Source organism: Nannobrachium achirus, assembly GCF_963921795.1.
Source record: "Nannobrachium achirus genome assembly, chromosome: 23".
Lineage (NCBI taxonomy): Eukaryota > Metazoa > Chordata > Actinopteri > Myctophiformes > Myctophidae > Nannobrachium > Nannobrachium achirus.
Window position 1 is genome coordinate 27,308,631 of NC_137830.1, and position 20,997 is coordinate 27,329,627.

The 20,997-nt window shown below is 44.3% G+C and overlaps 1 protein-coding gene across 6 annotated transcripts in view; it reads right to left on the reverse strand.

Moving 5' to 3' along the window:
- The window catches only part of LOC308309173 (plexin-B2-like), a 253,749-nt gene that overhangs the window by 118,122 nt on the left and 114,630 nt on the right, over positions 1-20,997 (reverse strand). For 4 of the 6 annotated variants that reach the window (XM_080754654.1, XM_080754651.1, XM_080754653.1 and 1 more), the window contains 2 exons: positions 17,227-17,285; positions 3,917-3,976 (listed from right to left, as the gene is read on the reverse strand). The gene's annotated coding sequence lies outside the window, so the exon portion shown is untranslated. The remainder of the gene's footprint in view (positions 1-3,916; positions 3,977-17,226; positions 17,286-20,997) is intronic. The other 2 variants (XM_080754656.1, XM_080754655.1) reach the window with 1 other exon arrangement.

The window sequence follows — 20,997 nt, forward strand, 5'->3', positions numbered from 1 at the left end:
AGAACTATATCTGCAGTGATCTCCATATATGGACATAAAATGGACGCTGACAGACAGACAGATAACAGATATCTCCATATATGGGCATAAATGGACACAGGCAAACAGATGGTCAAAACGGGTCCTATGACAACAGGTATAATGGGGTTTGCATTAAAGGGCAGGGCATTCATTCCCTATTTACATCGTTCCCGAGTTGGCCAGGTCGCCGACTAGACGCTGGGCCGCCCAGCTTCTAGTCATTTCAATGCAAGTGCTCAGTGGCGTTTTGAAGCAACGGCTACGTGCTAGCATGTAGCTAATCCAGGTGCATTCTGGGGGAAATTGGTCTCTATTAGAGACCACAAATGACGTCACGCTGCTCTCCGCTCAGAGGAAGGATTGTCTGGAGTGGAGGGGGCGGGGCCAAAATGCGCGTTTAGGCTGCAGTTCCAACTTTGGCCACCATCGGGGTTGCTTCAAATCTAGCCCTGGGTTCTGGGGGCTTGGTTGGAACGGTTGGCCCCCAAAGACATCAAGTGATTTGCAAAAAAAACACGCTCTCCCGCAAACCGTAGGACTACAGATCTACAAAATACAACCGGAAATGACGTCATCACAAAATGTTTCGCTCTGCACGGTTAAAAATGGAAAAATCCATTTATCTCTGATTCTTTCCCAGGTTGCGTTTTTTGGTCAAAACAATCTTTTTTTCTACGGACCCTAACTAAAGAACGGATGATCGCGGATACAATTTGTCTTCTATGGGTGAAAGAAAAGACGATGTTCTGCCTTGGCCATAGGGCCAATGTGTTTTTTTTTACATCCTGGCAACATGGTGCGTTCCTCTAAAGTAATAAAAAGTCCCTGGCAGAGGCAGATTAATTATTAATTAATACTGGCGGTGATTGTGTAAGTAAAAGTGGTTAAGTGTGTCATTGTATCCATTGGAGCACATGTTCTTTCATTTTTTTTACCATTTCCTGAAAGGAGTTCTGGACATAAAAGGTTTCCACTTTCCACCCATCAGCGGCAATATCCCCCGCCTCCTTATTAACCCCCGCCCCAGGCTGTTATCACAGCAAAGAGCAAGAAAAGAAAGTGCTCAACAGTAAGTATAGCAATAAACCATACATCAGTAGATACAGCAACACCTGCTTGCAGACAAACATTATGTCGCCATTGGGTAGAAACCTTGAATATCCATATTTCACAATTTAAATTCTTTGCCTATGATGACATGTCTGAAAAAGGGAGGCCAAGTTTGAAAGCAGTTAAGTCCGTCTGACGGTTTTATAAATTATGCAAGCACTGAAAAGTACTAACAATAGCTAACAGTTAGATAATAACTACACAGCATCCACTGCAACACGGGTTCTTTTTTTTCTCACTATAAAGTGACGGTGTTTGGACATACAAGGTTTGCACCCGACAGGGACGATATGCTGTCTCACAAACACACCCACTCAATAATTCAACAATAAAAACCATTGTAAAAAGCAGGGAGAGCTTTGAAATGAAGTAAAGCTGGTGTCACGTTGGGAGTCATTTGGAATGTACTGTCAGGGGTGTCGCACCAAATTCTGGGCCCTGGGTACAAGGATTCACTCACATTTTGTGCTTTAACTATCGACAAAATAGCAGATATATAAGCTCACAGTGAGCTTGTATATCTGCTATTTTTGAAAAATAGTGAAAATATTTCAAAGGTTTTTTGAAAAACCTATATGTTTCTATGTCAGTGGTGCTCAAACCTTTTCATGTGAAAGACCCCCCAAAATGATATGTATTTGACCACAGACAAAATAATTTGTTCCAGGGACCCCCCAGAAGCAACATTTGAGTTACAAATGTTCGCTTAAAAAATACATAATATATTCAAAGATTTGCACACATTTTCACAAATTTTCTAAAATAGCAGATCTACAATCTCGCAGCGTGGCGCTGCGAGCTTGTATATCTGCTATTTTTTCAATAGCTAAAGTATAAAATAATGAAGGCCCCTCAGTCCCACTCCCCCCCCTTGTGACACCCCTGTGAACTGTACCCCACCAGCAGCTATTATGAAACATAAAATATTGTCTGAGAAGAAATGACAACAGTGTTCCCAGACAGTGTGCTGCTTTGGAAGCTGAAATGACCAAAGCAATGGCTGACAACACAGTCATACACCAACTGAACTTATTAACTCTTGGAGTTGTATTTGCCTGATTTGCTCTGCAATGAGTTGTGAGCTTGTATGGTAGATCGGATATTTTCAGCTTTAGGGTTGGGATTAAAAAGTAAAAAAAAAGATATATATAATTGTAACCGTCAGGTCGCAGTTACCATGAAAAGCTCCACTGGCTGTCAGTCACGTCACACCACGTCACGTCACGCCACACTTTTGCCCTAGTCATATCTCTGCCACCGTTGGCCCTATCAATGCCAAACTTTGCACACACACTCCTTGGATGGCAAATCACAACCTCCGCCCCTCATTTCTCACATGGCCCTCTTCTAGCGCCACCATCTGGCCGATTTTTGGAAAACCAATTTTTGGACACTGCTCCTACAGATTTTGGCCTAAAATCACGCAAAGCGGTACACAGTATCAAGTCATGTCATCAAGTCATGTCATCAACATGGATCTGTCCCATTTCCCATATTCCCTCCTGATTGGCTACGATTGCCTTCTAAAGTTTGTGTATGCAACCTGACGGTTGCTTATCTCCCGATTAGGGAGTCTTACTGGTAATTAATTGCTGTCCTAAAATCCATATCAATGTCCTCAAAAGTATGGTCATACTATAGTAATAATATACCAGGCTCCCAACCTATCCCAACATTCTTAATATGTTCCGACTCGTCTCCTGACCTGCCGGTCATCAAATGTTTGGCTTGGGAATGTGGGAAAAAATAATAATAATCTCCATGAAATTCAGTATAATATTGTTATTTAACATTGGAAAAATATGATGAGATATGTTGGCTTAAGTGTCTTGAGATTTGGTTTGAACCAAGCTGTGCCTCATCCGCCTTAAAGAATTAGAAGCTCTGTTCTGTGGAACCGAATAAACAATCCATTTGAAACAACCTTGATTTAAAACAAAGGTTCTACAGTATGTGGAGATAACAGGACGGAAAGAGAGACACGTGCACACACGCGCGCACATACACAGGGAGAGGGAGAGAGAGCAACAGACTTCTCAAACGTGTGTGTTCTCATACTGAACGTTATTTGTGTAATAATGATGCATCAACGTCAGTTCCTAGACTTGTGGTTCAAGGTTTATTGTGCGACAGACAAACAGAAGGGTTAGGAGGGGCTTGTGCACAGGTGTGTCCATGCAATAGGTGGGTTCCAGATGCATGAACAGGGCGCGCACACACACACACACACACACACACACACACACACACACACACACACACACACACACACACACACACACACACACACACACACACACACACACACACACACACACACACACACACACACACACACACACACACACACACACACACACACACACACACACACACACAACTCTTGTTGTTTGCCCAGACGATTATGTCTGTGTCTACCTCCTCATCTCCAGCCAATCAACATTCAGTTATGAGTCAACGGCACTGAAAGACACACCCAAAACACTTTTGCGTGTCTGTGTGTGTGTGTGTGTGTGTGTGTGTGTGTGTGTGTGTGTGTGTGTGTGTGTGTGTGTGTGCGCGCGCGCGCGCGTGGGAAAGGGAGCGTTTCACAGCAACATTTACTTTGCACATAAAAGCGTATAAACGCCCCCTAATGGAAATGTACAACAAACGCTCATTCTCTACCAGAACATAGAACCATAGAGCCATAGAACAGCCATAGAACAGCTAATTAGATTTATTCGTCATGGAGAGGAGAGGAGAGGAGAGGAGAGGAGAGGAGAGAAATAAAACATTGTCTTACTGTTCAGTGTTTAGGTCTGGGCTCTGATGACATTCACTGCCTCGCTGGTCTGATCCTCACCTGAACAAACAGAGACACAGATTAAAAAATATATGTTTTTCATTACCGTAGGTCGCAGTTTACTATCAGAACCCGAACAGCTTATCCGTAATTATACGTGTAACACCTGACACTGTGGTTCCCCTGACACATCACAGTGCCATCACAGTGATGTCAGATACTCAGAGCAGGGATAACGCCTGACACTGTGGTTCCCCTGACACATCACTGTGACATCACAGGTGACATCACAGTGATGTCAGAAACTCAGAGCAGGGATCTCCATGTATGGGCATAAAAGGGATTGTATTTTGTGATATCATGGGAACCATTCTATGCCCATATATGGAGATCCCTGATGTCATCAATATTAAGCCCATATCTAACAGGACTTCATATCCATATATGGGGAACTGGTCCGATATACATCACTGGCCAGACGGCCAAGACATGGCGCGACCTCGCCCTGGTCGCTTGTCGCCCTGAGGCATCTTACTAGTTTATAAAATACATGACTGAGCATTAATGATAACAAACAGAGACGGAAGCAATCGCAGGATAAACTGAGGCAAGGAGAGGAGAGCTAAACGTAAACAGGAAGAGCTGAGAGCCAAAACAAACCAAAATGATACCACAGTTATTTCCGCCGTCACATAGTCAGTGGCTGAGGGCCATTGTAATGAGTGCCATTATGTTCCTGATAACTGCACTCCAAACGTCAACCACCACGTTCAGCTAATCTGTAACCTAGCAATGACCACCATCACCCGCAGGTGTTATGAACATGGTATTATTTTCTGCTTTATCGGCATAATATGAATAATTAAAAACTTGGGACAGTGTAAACTCTAAACTGTAAATGTAATAATAGACTCAAGGTCGGGTTGTACAATGAGATATCAGAACTGGTCTTTGGCCTCCTGCCTAAATTAGTCTACGACCGCAGCACACCAGTGCCAATACCTCACGGTAAAGCACTCTTTCATATACTACCAGTGGTGTGAAGTAACTTAAGTACATTTAAGTATACATTTGAACTTTGAAGTATATTTTTACTTTCTTCAGTATTTCCAATTTTCTATCATTTTACTTCTACTCCACAGAACTCATAGGCAAATATTATACTGTTTACTCCACTAAAATTAATTGAAAGTTTTAGTTACTAGTTACTTTGTAGATTTTGATTATGACAAAACATACATTATCCACTTCAGCGAGACGAAAATAGCAAGACATGCCATCTCTTGTTTACTTCCAGTATCTGCTTATGTGGTCGAGTAGGACCACTACTGGTTGACAGGAGGTATTGTGTTCTGACACACACACACACACACACACACTTTGCCCATAGGGTATACAATCTTTAGAACATTGTATTTATCGTTCTGAATGCATCCTGAAGCTTTCTACAAAGACATGTTTGAAAAGTTGAATAGAAAACACAAAAGTGCAATCACTCTCCCCTCAAAGCACGCACGCACGCACGCACACACACACACACACACACACACACACACACACACACACACACACACACACACACACACACACACACACACACACACACACACACACACACACACACACACACACACACACACACACACACACACACACACACACACACACACACACACACACATACATTACTGGTGGGGTAGATAATCTTGACAGAATAATCGTATTCTCTCATTAAATCCTACCAGATGCTTCTGAAGAATATATGAATAGCTTTATGTGATAAAAAAATAAAAAAGAAGAAACACACACACATTTAAATAAGCAGCATTTACCCTCTGTTGGAACCCAAGAGCCATTTGTCATGAGCGTGCACGCGCTCACTCACACACACACACACACACACACACACACACACACACACACACACACACACACACACACACACACACACACACACACACACTCACACACACAAACAAAATGTGTTGCGACGTGTTCTAAGGGCCAGTCCACAGCAATGCAACTACTTGCAACCATTATCCCCAATGGCAGTTGCAATTAGGAGTTGCATTGGTGTGGACTTTGTTTTCAAGGAGTTGTGATGTTCACCTACTATGAAAACAAGCATACGCACATAATATGGGCATTTGACATTACAAACCAGTCTTTCACCGAGGAAGGATGAAGTTGTAGGAGCACGCGAACATGCACGCACGATACAGGGGAGGACATTTGTCCTTGTAAGTATAGTAGTACAAAAACACACACACCACACTTGGTATGAAAGGCAGGACTAATGGAGGGGTTTTATTGATTAGCGAGGCAGTGAGTTGATTGATGATTGGGCGCTCATCGTCCCCTGGGAGGTGCGCTTGTTTTAATCTACAAAGACACACACACACGCACGCACACACACCCCTGTGGGAGCTCTCAGGAGTTTGAAAAGAGCAGTCACATTTAATTAAACAGGACGTCACACAGGGGACTGGGTGCGCTGTAATACACACAAACACACACACCTGTGTCACCCGCACACAAACACACAGGTAGACATACACTACACACAAACAAATGACACAAATGCAAGCAATGCACTCTTTCTCTAAACACACACACACACACACACACACACACACACACAAACATGTAGACCCACACAAAGACAAGTAGCATTAACGGAGACACACAGAATGATGCACACACGCACATACACAGCTACTACATGAAAAGTTGCATGCTTATCTTGCAAAACGCGTCAAGCCAGATGCACACACATGTGTACTGTGTGTGTGTGTGTGTGTGTGTGTGTGTGTGTGTGTGTGTGTGTGTGTGTGTGTGTGTGTGTGTGTGTGTGTGTTCTCAGAATAAGTGCTAATTTAATTAAGGTTCAGGATTGTACTATGTAGAGCTCAAAAAATAATCTCCCCGTCTCTCTCTCTCTCCATATCCCCCTCCCCCTCTCCCCCTCTCTCTCTCTCTCTATCTCCCCCCCTCTATCTCCCCCTCTATCTCCCCCTCTCTCTCTCTCTCTCTCTCCCTCGATGGGAACCAGATGTGATCAGCCGTGCTCCGGAACCTCAATTTTCTAGACCATGACTCTCTGGACACACACACACACACACACACACATACACGCGCATGTGTGTGCGGGTATAGGTGTGTTTGCCAAGAGACAGAAAGAAAAGGGGGAAGAGTGTGTGCGTGTGTGCGTGCGTGCGTGCGTGCGTGCGTGCGTGCGTGCGTGCGTGTGTGTGTGCGTGCGTGCTTGCAGCGTGCGTGCGTGCATGTGCGTAAACATTTGTCATTTTAACAATGAGCCAGCTTAAACCCTGTGGGTTGCCTACCATATGCAGAATACATTAAACCTTCACTTGTAGCTGTGAAGCAGAACAGAGAGACCCATAACAAGAGAGAGAGAGAAGCAGGGAGAGAATGAGAGAACGAGAGACAGAGAAAGTAGACGATTGAAGCTAGCTGTTAAAGCCATTAGTATAGTAGTGAGTGGGTTTATAAAACATTATATATAGCAGAGCATGTTGACTTCCTCCATACTGTATAGTTTTCCCAGACGTTAGGAGTGTCGTGGACGGGTAGCAAATCCCCAGCTCCTATATACACCCCAAAAATGTGGAGTGTTCATACTTGAACTCAACAGACGGGGAGCCATCTTCTGGGGTCCATGTTATCACAACAACACGGTGTGACGTCGCACCACGTCCCATCTCAGTGGTGAATTATTGCCGGAAATTGCCAATACACAAGCCCTTGCACATTCGCCATTTCCGGTGAATGTTTGCCTCATTGCCTCAGTAATGGGACGTTAGTTTTCAAGTGGTTAAATAGCTCTAGGCTGTTAAGTGGGCTGTCTCAAACGGTAAACATTTGCATGTGAAGAAAACCCTAATTTATATGTATTTGGCCACAGGCCCCGAACTGAAAATATTTGTTTTAGCCAGGGACGTCCAAGAGAAGATTTAAAAAAGGAAAAGCTTTTTAAAGTGTTTCAACTGTTCCCCTAATTTCTCTAGGGTCCCCTTGGAACACCCTCAAGGACCCCAGACCACGTTTTGCTCTACTCTGGTGCTACTGTAGCTAGTCCAGTGTCTTTCTCTCAAATGCAAAACTCCTGTAGATAGAGAGAGAAGAGAAGAGGGATTAATGGTTAAAAGAAAGTCTGCTTGAAAAAAACAACAACACTGGGTCAGACCCCAGAATGGCTGGGCACTGGGCAGGGAGCAGAGAGGCCACCAGCCTTTGGAGTGGCGTTGACAGAAGGACTTTAACCCTCAACCCCCCGTAGAGTTGCATACAAGTCACAACAATACTCTCTGAGGTGTTTGCCAAAGGGACCTTGGGCTTGTTTTTCTGTAAAGTCGCTAAATATTGGTGGTTGCGTTTTTTGGGGCTTGTTTCTAAAGTGGTTCTAAAACATTTTCATGTCAAAAAACCGCCAAATTAATATGTGAAGCCTATAGTATGTCCACGAAACCCCATCTGAAAATAATTTGTGCCAGGGACCCCTGTATTGTTTTCATAGACCAGGTTGCTTGTTTTGCTCGCAAAATCTGGCAACAGTGATACTCTGTGCAGAGTGCTCTGTGCTCCAACACTGCAGGTGTGAAGTTTACATCTTTCTTCTAATCTATGACCTTGTGAATGCCACCTTACACTGTAAAATAAAAGATTTCTATTACAACGCTATTTTATACTTTGTATAAAGTGTGAGTGTCATGCAAATATAGCGTTGCATGCACCAGTCAGCGTACCGTTGTTAGTTCCAGCTCTAGTTAGCAGTGTACTGTTAGTCCCAGCTCTAGTTAGTGTACTGTTGTTAGTTCCGGGGAAATCACGCTTTTTCGAACGCACATCATTTCGACAACGGAGCGTCGGCAGGTATCGCTACTCACCCCACGGAGGTTAGGGTTAGGGTTGGTTGTCGAAAAGATGACTTGTAGAAATAGCAACACGCTCCCATTATTCCCAACTCTAGTTAGCAGAGTACTGTTAGTTCCAGCTCTAGTTAGTGTACTGTTGTTAGTTCCAGCTCTAGTTAGCAGTGTACTGTTAGTTCCAGCTAGTTACTTAGCAGTTTACTGTTGGTTCCAGCTCTAGATAGCAGTGTACAGTACTGTAGTTAGTTCCAGCTCTAGTTACTTAGCACAGCGTACTCTTAGTTCCAGTTCTAGTTAGCATTGTACTGTAGTTAGTTCCAGTTCCAGTTAGCATTGTACTGTAGTTAGTTCCAGTTCTAGTTAGCAGTGTACTGTAGTTAGTTCCAGTTCTAGTAAGCAGTGTACTGTAATTAGTTCCAGCTCTAGTTAGCAGTGTACGGTAGTTAGTTCCAGTTCTAGTTAGCAGTGTACTGTAGTTAGTTCCAGCTCTAGTTAGCAGTGTACTGTAGTTAGTTCCAGTTCTAGTTAGCAGTGTACTGTAGTTAGTTCCAGCTCTAGTTAGCAGTGTACGGTAGTTAGTTCCAGTTCTAGTTAGCAGTGTACTGTAGTTAGTTCCAGTTCTAGTTAGCAGTGTACTGTAGTTAGTTCCAGTTCTAGTTAGTAGTGTACTGTAGTTAGTTCCAGTTCTAGTTAGCAGTGTACTGTAGTTAGTTCCAGCTCTAGTTAGCAGTGTACTGTAGTTAGTTCCAGTTCTAGTTAGCAGTGTACTGTAGTTAGTTCCAGCTCTAGTTAGCACTAGCAGTGTACTGTAGTTAGTTCCAGTTCTAGTTAGCAGTGTACTGTAGTTAGTTCCAGTTCTAGTTAGCAGTGTACTGTAGTTAGTTCCAGCTCTAGTTAGCAGTGTGCTGTTAGTTCCAGCACAGAGAGGCTACATGTGGGTCCAGGCTGTTAGCATTGTGAGCCAGGCAGCAGTGAGTTGGAAAGCGCTACAATGCATTCCACACTGCAAAGAGAACACCACAGTCTACTGGCAAGCATGCGTGTGCACGCGCGCACACACACACACACACACACACACACACACACACACACACACACACACACACACACACACACACACACACACACACACACACACACACACACACACACACACACACACACACACACACACACACACACACACACACACACACACACACACACACACACACACACACACTCACACTCTATAGCCACAGTCTACTGGCACACAGGAAAAGAAAAAGTACTAAACCACACATGAACATGCACTCATCTGTAACCTGCTCCGTCACACCAATACACATCAATAGAACACACACACACACACACACACACACACACACACACACACACACACACACACACACACACACACACACACACACACACACACACACACACACACACACACACACACACACACACACACACACACACACACACACACACACACACACACACACACACACACACACACACAATGTGAGCTAAGAGGCGTTGTTAGGCAACAAGGCCTCTTAGCGCTTTTAAAGTCAGTGTAAGCCAAGACCTCTTGGGGCCTATTGCTTTAATATATATACTGTAATTTACATACATTACATACGGTGCATACACAAACACACATACTGTACGTATAGTATACACATAAACATACACACTGTATATACAGTATACATACACAAACACACCCACACACAAGCACTGGCACTACCGTTATAAATGCTCTCACTATATCTCTCTCTCTGGCTCTCTCTCTCTCTCTCACACAGACACACGCACACGCGCACACACACACACACACACACACACACACACCCGCACGCACACACAAACCACGACCACAATGCCACTTGGCGATGGATTAAAGACAGATCAAAGACATACATCAACTCAACTCTTAAGTCTCTCCCTCTCTCTCCGTCTTTCTCTCCGTCTGTATCTAGTGCTTTTTTCTCCTCCAAAGTCTGTCCTCCTTCCACAGTTCAGTCTAATTAGTGTTCTTCTTTCTCCCTATAGCTTTCTCCTTTCTTTTGCTTTATTCTCTCCATTCATTCATTCGTTCGCCCATCTCTCTCTCCCATATCATAGCAGTGTGTATTGTTAAGCTGATGAAGGGAATCTAATGACACAGATGGACACACACAGAGTTGGCACACCATGAGAGCACTCTGTGTGCGTGTGAGTGTGCATGCGTGTGTGTGTGTGTGTGTGTGTGTGTGTGTGTGTGTGTGTGTGTGTGTGTGTGTGTGTGTGTGTGTGTGTGTGTGTGTGTGTGTGTGTGTGTGTGTCGAGGGAAATGAATGGAAGCCAGTCAAACCAACATGCACATCATAAACTTCACACACAAATCTGGAACACTGCCCAGACACAACAGTCAAAACTCACACACACGCACATGCGTGCACTGGCAATTGTGCTTGCATACACGTGCAATTGAAGTGAGGTGGGGAAGCAATTCTAATATCATCAGCAGACAATGAACACCGAACAGACAACAGAGGTGCGAGAGCACACGCACGCGCGTGTTTTGTATTACTAAACTTGTGCGGATCAACATTTTTACCATAAAACACCCATTTCTCATCCAAATTCAGCTACAGTATACTTAGCATAGTAAAACACAAACACAAACACACACACACACACACACACACACACACACACACACACACACACACACACACACACACACACACACACACACACACACACACACACACACACACAGGTAGGTGCAGTAATGGAGAGGTAACAGATAAAGGGGTGACAGCAGCTGGCAGAAAGAGAAGAAGATGAAAGAATGACTTCCTGGCCCCAGACTTGGTGTCTGACTCGCTGACAGTGATGTAGGAACCATTTGAGAAGTTTAGAGTGTCTGTCTGGCTTTCAGGGCTGCAACATCCATTATTCACACAGCTGAGATCTATCAATTATTTTTCTTTGATTAATCAAATAATCCAGAAGGGTATTTTCTTTGGAACTTTCTTTTAAATATATTCGATGGCCAAAACGCAAAACCTCCTATCTGCAAATTTCATGACTTTTGGATTTCACGTGAAATGAAGATAACAGGCTATGCTTCACATGGTCAGTCTGTCTGCAAGATCGTTCTGCCACTTATTTTGCCAAAAATGTCATGTGACTAGAAATAGTAGATCTAGAAATAATAGATCTTTTTCATTGTGTTTTTTTTTTTTCAGATAGGAGGTTTTGCGTTTTGGCCATCGATATATATATATATAAATGAATCCACACAAAACTATTGTAATATATGTTTTATAGTGCACGAGAATAGCAGACATACAAGCTCACAAGTTCGCAATGCGGCACGCTGTGAGCTTGTAGATCGGCTTGTAGATCAGCAATACCACTTGTAAACCAGTAGGTGTCCTACCTAACACACAGGGTCAAAATATCTCAGTGAAAGAGAGATACCACTTATAGACTGGTAAAAATAACAGTTAATTCTCAGTTTGCACGAAACAGTTTGGATTGCATCGTTAAAAGATATCCTCCTTGCAATCGTCAACATCTCTAATACAGCAATTAGCCGCAATTTAATCAAATTGTTCTTTGTGATTGATTGCAATTACACTTTATTTGTAATTGGGTAACTCCTATGTATACACATAATCCTGCCCTACCTAAAGAATAAATAAGGTCCATACAACTACATGTCCTATTCATCTTAATGATGTATATTGTGAGGTCCCGGCAGGGGACAGTGAGTGACCAAGGACTGTGGCCCAGCCTTCTGCTGAAGACAGACAATTATTCTTGACATTATGCAAAGACCACGTCCGTCTGTCCTGTAAAGGTCAACATCACTGTCTATTCTGTCAAGATGCTGACATCACACGTCTCTCTCTCTCTGTTAGCTGACACAACAACATTGACAACACTATCAAATCCTCAGTGTAGATTTGTCCATTTTAACCCTTCTTGTGCCTATCCCGGACAAGTTCGGGATTTTTTCAATCCAATACAATGTTTTTTTTGCTATTTTACTTACCCTGAGCTGCTTGTAGAGATGTGGGTGGTCCTGGCTCGTCCTACGCTTTCCAACGAGTGATTCTAGATGGTCCGACGATTTATTCCATTGAAAATGGTTTAGAAACGAAGTTTAGAGTCCCCCCCAACAAACTCAATCTATACTGTCGGCGGCGCAACGTATTCCGGGGTGCCTATCCCGATCTAGTCCGGGATATTTAATAAAATGAATTAATTAATCGGAGGCCTCAACGAAGCCCCGGTCTAATTTTCCATCCATGCCCCGGGCCGCGATTCTGTTTACATCGGCCCGTAATCGGGTAACGCCGCCGCACCGCGCCGCCGACTCCAATACAAACTCACATCTTTAGAGACCTTTTTCTCTGAACTTTGTTCCCAGGGCAGCGACAAAGTTTTTTTGCGGCTAAATAGCTTCAGATCGGGCTTCTAAAAAATAAAGAAGCTAATAGCTAACTGTTAGCTAACTTCATCCGGTCTTCGTTCATAACAGTGTTTGCAGTGAAAGCCTAAGCCACTTCTGCCTGTGTAGACGGAAGTTAGAGCGAAGGCCTATGCAGAAATGTCTGGCACTCTAGCGGCACCTTGTGGCCCCTGGCAGTAAGTGGGTTAAAAGGATTTCACTTTGAAAAAAAAATAATAATAATAATAATAATACACCCTGGACAGATATTAAGTTGCTTGATTCAATATTTTATTTTAGATATTTAATTATCAGACACGCCCCCCTCCTATACAAACCCATTGTAACTTCTAACTCCATTTTAACCATGATAGATTAATTGAAAACACCCGTTCTTTTTTGGTGACTTCTGACATCCTCCTAATATGTGAGCTGGCCGTGTTTTTTTTTTTTTTTTTCATAACCTTTTTCATTTAGAAGTAAGGAAGGGGGCGTGTCTGATAAAATGAATATTAAACATCTAGATATTGAATCAAGCAACTGTGTTCACAAAAGCCTGATTAGATGATAAAATGACCAAACATTTTTTTGAAAGTGAAATACCCATTCAAATCTAAGTTGTTACATTGGTACACTCACTCTTCAGTTGACCACTTAAACCCTTAAAAATACAGTACTTCCCCCAGGGCTCCATACAAAGCCCCCTCCATTTCAAATCCCTTCGCCAATGTGGGCCAATCTAGACTGATGAGGACACCTCTGGGCTTGCACTGTACCCGTCCCTGGAGGCCTGGTCTGAAGCCTGGGCCTCGCCCAGCTCCCCTCCCCCCGTGTCTGAACCATCTGCTGAGGTACTTTCCTTCCTGTGGACCCCGCGGCTCCACAGGCCCACAGACGGATGCTACAGAGACGAGCACAGCAGGGGTCTTACTGGAAAACATAGCTTGATGAATTCACTCTCTAGCGTGTGTGTGTGTGTGTGTGTGTGTGTGTGTGTGTGTGTGTGTGTGTGTGTGTGTGTGTGTGTGTGTGTGTGTGTGTGTGTGTGTGTGTGTGTTGTGTGTGTGTGTGTGTGTATTGTCACAGATGGGCAAATGTGCTAACACACTCAAAAACAGGTTCCTACAAGCCTGGGTGTTATGTGTAGTATATTAAAATAGTGGTATTCTAATACTAATCCGGTCCACGACCAAATGCACATTATTTTGGGGGTCTTTGACATGAAAATGGTTTGAGAACCACTGCTGCGCACGCACACGCACACACACACGCACACGCACACACACACACACACAAGCTTTTCAAACATTACTATATGAGAGACTGACAGGCTACAAGCTCCCATGGCTGCTTGGGAAAGCAGCACTGTTATGGGAACAAGAGCTATTTGAGAACACAGCAAAACATAGCAGCAAAGAACCCCCAGCCCACCCCCCCACACACACACACACACACACGTCAGAAAGACAGAAACCCAGTCAGTTGGCCATTGAAACCAAGGTCACAGGTCTCTCTCCCTCTTATTCTCTCCCCGTCTCTCCCTCCATCTCTCACCTAACCTACCAGTCTTTCTGGGGAGAAAGCCTGGTGTTAGTTCACAACAGACCGTTTGGTTTCCGCCTAAAGCGCGGAAACCACTGGAAGAAGCGGCGTCGCTTTGATTTAGTTCCCCTCGTTTGTTTCCCCAATCACTATTAAAATGCTCGAGAAGCCTAGTGTAGTCTTGCCAGTCGCTACGAGTTGGACTAAAAGATGCACATACCAAACGTATTTTTCGAAAGCAAAACTACGCCGCATCAAGGTGTTTATTAGGTAGGCCCTAAAACTATGTCCTTGGGTGCAGGGGAATATTTTGGGTTAAAACTGAATCCGGTTGATAGTTCCGGCCAAAGTGTAGTCCGTCTAGGACTACAACATGACGTAAAGTGGTTTCCGCTCCCGACCGGATCAAACCCCGTAAAGTGAACTGATCCCAAACTATCTCTCACCTTACCTCTCTCTCTCTCTTCATTAGCCAATCAGGTTTCTTATTACGGCCGAAGGTCACAGTTTAGTATGTGAAACGGCACATCATGTCTCTGTCTGTCTGCACGTGTACGCTTTTTTACGGTCTATGGGTTTGCCGCTCTGACATCACGCTCTGACATCACTGTGATGTTAGGGGAACCACTCTAACATAATCCCTTTTAGCCCATACAGTATATGGAGATCCCTGATGTCATCAATATCAAGCCCATATCTAACAGGAGTTCATATGGGAATGCCCATATATGGAGGAAGACAGCCCATATCTGTGTGGCTCGTTCTACAGTCAGGGATCTATATAGGGGCATAAAAGGGATTGTATGCATGATGTCAGATGTGATAGGCCTCACCCTTTAGGGCAAGTCTTACTAGTACTGGCTTAGTAGCACATATGTCACGTGACACTTTTCCAATCCGTGAAGCTGGTGGTTTGGGTTGACCAATCAGGAATGTCGATGAACACAGTACAATCTAGATTAGAACATTCTTTCTCCCAGAACCACAGGCTGATATTTGTTTCAATTTTCCGGTTCTCGGGAAACCATTGGTCCATCCGAATTGGCCTTCGGCTCTGCACACCTCAAGGTTATATGGTGCTGGCTGTAGTGCACTACTTGGCTTCAGCCAACGACAGCGCAAGCAGTGGTGGTCTGTCAGACGTTCTCCGGTTCAGGAAGTCCTCAGGAAGCGACCTGACTTGTGGTGTAGCATGCAACTAACTTAAGGGTTAACACTGGGAACGAATCTACTGGGTAACTGAAGACCCAAATAAGGCTACATCTGCTTTAAAATGGAGGTGGTTACAAGTGTGTGTGTGTGTGTGTGTGTGTGTGTGTGTGTGTGTGTGTGTGTGTGTGTGTGTGTGTGTGTGTGTGTGTGTGTGTGTGTAAAAAGGTCCTATTTGAATCCCCTGTCAACTAGCTCTCAAACGGTCTGCATGTACTTAACATTACGGTGTGCTGGTGTTTGAGTGCACATTGATGCACGTGCACCAACCTCATTGAAATCCATTTGCCCTGACAAGGTTGAAGTCCACCCTCCATGTGCCTTCAAGCCTCTGTCTGTTTGCCCTTGTGTATGTATGCAATGCATACTGTAGCATAGCATGTATGTATGTATGCACGCACGCACGCACGCACGCACGCACGCACAGGTGTGTGTGTTTCACAGCTTTTTATTCAACTCCCCTGGCTCTCATCCTGTGTGCTGACACACTGAATGACAGTGTGTGGATTGCTGGGAGCCGCGCGCGTGCATGTGTGTGTGTGTGTGTGTGTGTGTGTGTGTGTGTGTGTAGGTCTGTGCGTGCCGTGTACAAATCCAAAGTGCTGCTAAGCGGATGAATGAAGCCCATTCTAATTTACACTGAACACAAAACACAGAGTGAGAGAGAGAGAAACACACACACACACACACACACACACACACACACACACACACACACACACACACACACACACACACACACACACACACACACACACACACACACACACACACACACACACACACACACACACACACACACACACACACACACGACTTGACAGACAGATATCTACTGAGAAAGGAGTGATTGAGAAGGACTGATATCTGAAACCAATGCGAGAGAGCGGAGAGAGAGAGAGTTAGAGAGAAAGAGACAGAACGACGGAGAGGTAGAGCGACAGAGAGAGAGAGAGAGAGAGAGTGAAAGTGACAGTTATGACATGTGAGGAGGTTGTGTGTGTGGGCCAATCACATCCCAGTGAGAATGCAACCTTAATGAGGCCTGGAGCCTTCAATTAACCCCTTAACCCCCACCACACACACACACACGCGCGCACGCCCATACACACCAAATAACCTTTATCCACAAGGGAGAAGAGGTAGAGAGCTTTAAAGAGAATGAGATCAAAACTACATTTTCACAGGAGAGGAGAGGAGAGTAGAGGAGAAGAAATAAAACATTGTCTTACTGTTCAGTGTTTAGGTCTGGGCTCTGATGACATTCACTGCCTCACGGGTCTGTCCTCGCCTGAACAAACAGAGACACCCAGGTTACTAAAACATTATTTGCTATGTTTTGCATAGCAGTCTGGACATGACATCCAAACAAAGCGCTTTCTGTGGACACTGTCCCTTGATGCAGTGGTTCTTAATGTGGGGTCTCCCAGGGGTCCTCTGATAGGATTCCAGGGATTCCCCTGGATGCTTCGGCTGTTTGAGAATCTACAAGCTTACGACGCGTCATCGTCGCATTCAAAGAAATCTTGAAAAATGTGGGATATGTTTTTAACATTTTAACAATCTTGCACGGGGGTCCCTGGCAGAAACAGTTTTCAGATGAGGGGGTTTGGCCAAATACATTATTAATTTGGGGGTCAGTGAGATGAAGAAAGAAAAAAACGTTTGAACTTTGAACGCCTCCATGTGTCGTCTGCTCCGGTCAGCAGGGAAGAGGCAGGACGGCCCGTGACCTCACATGACCCTCGACCTGCTGCGGTCGTTGTCGTAGCGACGAGACGTTCTTTTGTGCGGCTATGACAGGGTCCAGAGGGTGTGTGTGTGTGTGTGTGTGTGTGTGTGTGTGTGTGTGTGTGTGTGTGTGTGTCGGGCGTTGTCTGGGACATTCTAACATTCCATGGAGTTAAGCTATGAAAACACAGCAAGGTTTGCGTGAGTCTCAGACACTAATGAAGTCCACACGACCCTGGACCCATGGACCCCCATACATGCACCAGTGTTGATTTCGTCGACTAAAACTATGACTAAAAATGTTTGCAGACTACCTTTTTTCACGGATGAAAACTAAATAAGAACTAAATAAAAACTAAGCTGTGACAATTAAAGCTGACAAACAAATTTGTGAACAAATAAAACAGACTAACATGTTAGGGAGGGACTTGTGGAGAAGAGATCCAGTAGAACTAAAAGACAAGTTATTTTATGTTTGGTTTGCACTCGGGTGTTCATATTAGATTGGTAGTTACAAAAAAATATCCATGAATTCAAGTCTTCATGGCGTGAGTAATCGATAGAAAAAAGTTTGGGGGGTTAAATATTCCTTTAAGAGGCCAAATGCAGAGGACAGGTATTCCAGGTTATGTGCAAACAAGGCCAACACCCCAAACAAAAACAACAAGAGCTTTTGGCTCAGTGCTGTGGCTGCTCAACTTAATTAATTCAGGAGTGAGGAGACATAAATCTACTGCTGTCCATCAGCGGTTGTAGTGGAGTAAAAAAAAGATTCTTCTAAATCCTAATGGTTTTCTGAAATCTGTGGTGCTCAAAGTTTTAAATGTCAAGGACCACTAGAATTATATGTATTTGACCACAGGCCCCATCTCAAAATATGTTTTTCCAGGGACCCCCCAGAAGCAAAGATTGGAGTTGTAGATTTGTGCAAATATTTGAATTGTCTATCTGCTTTGAATAGCCAAAGTATAAAAGAATACGGTTAAAGTGGTTACGTGACTCGGATGCCTTCCCTAATGGGTTAATTGCGACCGTCAGGTCGCAGTTTAGTATCAAATCACACTGCTTGGTGTGTGCCGTCAGGGTCATTTGTGTACGGTGTGATGTCATACTGATGTCAGCAGTGTGATGTCATACTGATGTCAGCAGCTATGTCTCTATATATGGAGTTATATGTTGTTCGTGTCCAAATATGGGGCTTGTGAGGTCAGACTTAGTGAGATTCGTCGGTTATCTCCATATATGGAGGGAGAACCAGCTTATGAGCCGATGAGTTGTGTCAGAGTCGAGATCCTGCTTGCATCTAATCTGTCGGTAGATAATGCCGGTCTTATATAAGGGTCATTTGTGTACGGTGTGATGTCATACTGATGTCAGCAGTGTGATGTCATACTGATGTCAGCAGCTATGTCTCTATGGAGTTATATGTTGTTCGTGTCCAAATATGGGGCTTGTGAGGTCAGACTTAGTGAGATTTATCGGTTATCTCCATATATGGAGGGATGTGTTGGTTATCTCCATATCTGGAGATTCAACCTTCAACGATTTTGACATCTTGTTACTAATCTGTCGGTAGATAATGCCGGTCTTATATAAGGGTCATTTGTGTACGGTGTGATGTCATACTGATGTCAGCAGTGTGACAGGAGATAAGCGACCAACGGTCGCTTATCTCCCGATTAGGGAGTCTTACTGGTATGTAAGTACAGTATAGTACCGTACTTAATGTTAGCATCCGGGGACTCACGTTGCAGTGACGCGCGTGCTCACGTTCGTGCACGTCATGGAAAGGTCCCGGATGAAAATGGCTACACAATAGCTATTAGCATTTTCTCATTTTAAAGATCATTTTTCGGCGATTTCTCCGTAAATAAACCTCGCGCCGCCTCCCTAAAAACACAATCCAGAGATATGGCCCTTCAAAGATGTGGTTTTTCATTGGATTCGGCAGCGATTCGCGACGTTACGCCCCCCGGCCGGCCGGCCGGGGGGCGGCCGGCCCTCGGCCACTGGATTGAAAATTTAGGCCCAGGCTTCAGAAGGCCTCGGATCATTTTATTCATTTCATTAAAAAAGCCGAACTTGTTCGGGATAGGCACACTGGACTACGTTCCGGAAGCGGCGCTGAACATTCGGTGAACATTGGGGGTCTCAAAAATGTATTTTAAACCATTTTTAATGGAATATATCGTCGGACCATGTAAAATGGCTCGCTGGCTAGCGTAGGACGAGCCAGGACCACCCACGGCTCTACAAGCAGCTCAGGGTAAGTAAAAAAAAAAAAAAAAAAATTGTATTGGATTGAAATAAAGCCGAACATGTTCGGGATAGGCACTGTATGTGTTAAGCCTTAAGGCCCCTATCCCCTGTGAGTAGAAAAAAGCTGTTTCAGTTCCTCCATCAAAACTGTTGGGTGACAGGTTTTCCTCCAATCAGGATAGAGTGGGGCCTTCCTCCAATCATGGTCGAGTGGGGGCGGGCCTTATCATGATTGGAGGAAGGCCCCCGCCTGTCACCTACATGAAAACTGAAATTTAAGTGAAATCACTTACCCTGCCTTTAAGTACATGTACTTAAGTTACTTTCCTCACCACCGGCTGAACTCAATTAATTGAGGGGAGAAATGGCAGAAATCTAGTGGCTTCTCTCAGTGTGAACAGAGATAGCAATACTGCTGGGTACAGAGTGACATGAACGCTGGAACAGTGCCAAGAGTGACAACGGACTGGCTTCCATCAGAGCGTGAAATACAACAAAGACGTTAGGATGTTTGATAACGGCAGAAAGGAGAGCTAGGGGCTCCCTGCAACTCTATCATTCTGATAACGGTGCACACGTTTGGGGAAACTGGGCCATGAGCTTCAAGTGATTCCCGTTGTGAAGTAAGAGATTTATTAATCGAATTAAGGATTTATCTGCACATGAAAGATCTAAATCCACCCTTCTTTTTTTTGTTCTTTCTAGACTCAACTGTTAAACTGTTGTGTAGGGGGAGTGTGTGTGTGTGTGTGTGTGTGTGTGTGTGTGTGTGTGTGTGTGTGTGTGTGTGTGTGTGTGTGTGTGTGTGCGCGCGCGCGTGCGTGCGTGCGTGTGTACGCGCGTGCCTTCTTTCAGAATCTTTGAACACGTAATCAGTACAAAGATAAAACAATAAAAAGTAGAACAGTAATGAACCTTTTTCCCAGTTCCCTTCAGAAGCACACTGGCACACTCAGAGAAGCTAGGAGAGGAGCTAGGAGAAGACTTGAGAGGAACTAAGAGAGGAACTAGGA